Raw genomic sequence first — 2430 nt, 5'->3', positions numbered from 1 at the left:
GATTCAAAATATATCCTTTTAGTTGGAATATGCCCTGTAACTTCAAGGTATCTTCTTTTAGTTAGAATATTCCCCATGGCTTCAAGATATCCTCTTTTAGTTGGAATATACTGGATAGTTATCCAATATATTCCAACTAAAAGAGGATATCTTTATCACGGAATCTTCTTTTAGTTGGAATATGCCCTATAGCTTCAAGACATATCCTTTTAGTTGGAATATGCTCTGTAACTTCAAGGTATCATCTCTTAGATAGAATATTCCCTTTGGCTTCAAGATATTCTCTTTTCGTTGGAATATACTGGATAACTTCACGGAATCTTCCTTTAGTTGGAATATGCCCTATAGCTTCAAGATATATCCCTTTAGTAGGAATATGCCCTGTAACTTCAATGTATCTTCTTTTAGTTAGAATATTCCCTATAGCTTCACGGAACTTTCGTTTAGTTGGAATATGCCCTATAGCTTCAAGATATCTCCCTTAAGTTGGAATATGCTGGATAGTTTCAAGATATCTATTTTTAATTGGAATATGCTGGATAGTTTCAAGATATCTTTTTTTAATTGGAATATGCCCTGTAGCTTCAAGACATCCCCTTTAGAATGATTTATCGTTTTCGTCATCAAATAAAACAAAAATCCTGTGATTTTTATGATTATCTATTAAGTTAATATGGATTAAAATTGATATCTGATATATCGGAAGCCAAGATTTCCGAAGGGGTTAGTGAAACAATACTGTTCCGTTATATCAGAAAAATCATTTATGGTCAAAAGCATCAGTAAAGTGACAGTATTCTGTAGTATAAGAGCATTATAAAAGTTCTAGATAATTAAAAGTGGTTTTTCTCGTTTATTCCTTAGACGTAAATGAATAAATCTAAAATAAATATTATAAAAAAAAGTAATGGAAGCAAAATATTAAGATTTGGAATTATCAGTAAAATTATAAAATTTGAAATTTAAACTTTTAGTTTCATGGTATTTCTTCTCCTTCCAAAAACTAAATTATTAAAAAAAAATCTAAATTTGCATACAATATTTTATTTAAAGGTTAGGAGGCATAAAACAAAAACTGAACTAAGTAAATTAAAAACTAAAAAATAATAATAAATACAATTATAAAAGCTTTTTTTAATAGACAAATATTTATTTAAATTCATAAGAGAAAATGCAAATAAATCTAAAAAATATCATAAACAAAGGAATAGAAGCAAAAGATTCCGATTTAGAAATGTCAGTAAAATAATAAATTTTGAATTTTTTTTTTTCATTTTTTTATTTTAAGGTATTTCTTTTCCTTCTGAAAACTAAATTATTAAAAAAAATCAAAATTTACATACAGTATTATATTGAACGTTTAGGTGGCATAAAACAAAAACTAAACTAAGTAAACTAAGAAATAATAATAAATACAATTATAAAAGTTTTTTTTTTGCATAGGCAAATAATTGTTTAAATTCAAAAGCAAAAATATAAATAAATCTAAAAAATATTAAATGAAGGAATAGAAGCAAAATATTAAGATTTAGAAATATCAGTAAAATAATAAATTTTGAAACTTAATTTTTTTTTATTTAATGGTATTTCTTCTCCTTCTGAAAACTAAACTATTAAAAAAAATCTTAATTTAAAAACAATATTAGATTTAAAAAAATTAGGAGGCATAATACAAAGAGTAAACTAAGTAAATTAAAAACTAAAAAAATAATTATAAGTAGAATTATAAAAAAAAATTTCATAGGCAAATAATTTAAATTTAAATGCAAAAATATCGATTTCATTTAGTTTCGTTCAGTTGAATTGTTAATGCTTTGACATTTGTGCAGTATTAAAATACCACTATCTTGTTTTTAAATTAAATATCGATTTCAATTTTTATCGAAATTAATTATTTACCAAGTGAGTCGAAAAGAACTTTTTTAATCAGTGATATCGAAGATACACTTTTTTTTAAATATAAGTTTGTTTTCTTCTACGTTTGTGATATTTATCAAGTATAAATATAGAAATATTTTGCATTTGAAGACTATTTTTTTCGATACGATACCTTTGCATATTTTAATCAGCTTTTGTTTTGTAAAAAAAAACTAAATAAATCAAAACAATATCGAAAAATTAATTAAAACGCATTTCTATTGAATATATGTTACATTTATTAAAATTTAAAAAAAGCAGGTCTTGTTTTTGGGAGCTTATAAAAAATCTAGTCATGGTTTTTTTAATCTAAATTTTGTAGTAAATTTAATTCCAAGACTCTTTTTTCAAAGTAAAGAACAATTTATTTTTTTTTGTAGAAATCGATAATCCGTAACAAAATAAAGTTCAAAAATAACAATAAATCAATTGATAGAAGAATAGCGATTAGCTTTAAATTAATGAAATGGAAATTAAATTTAATAAAAAAATTCATTTTTTATTTATGTATGA

This window comes from Parasteatoda tepidariorum, chromosome 7 (genome assembly GCF_043381705.1).
Source record: "Parasteatoda tepidariorum isolate YZ-2023 chromosome 7, CAS_Ptep_4.0, whole genome shotgun sequence".
In the NCBI taxonomy this organism is placed as follows: Eukaryota; Metazoa; Arthropoda; class Arachnida; order Araneae; family Theridiidae; genus Parasteatoda; species Parasteatoda tepidariorum.
This window is presented reverse-complemented; position numbering follows the sequence as displayed.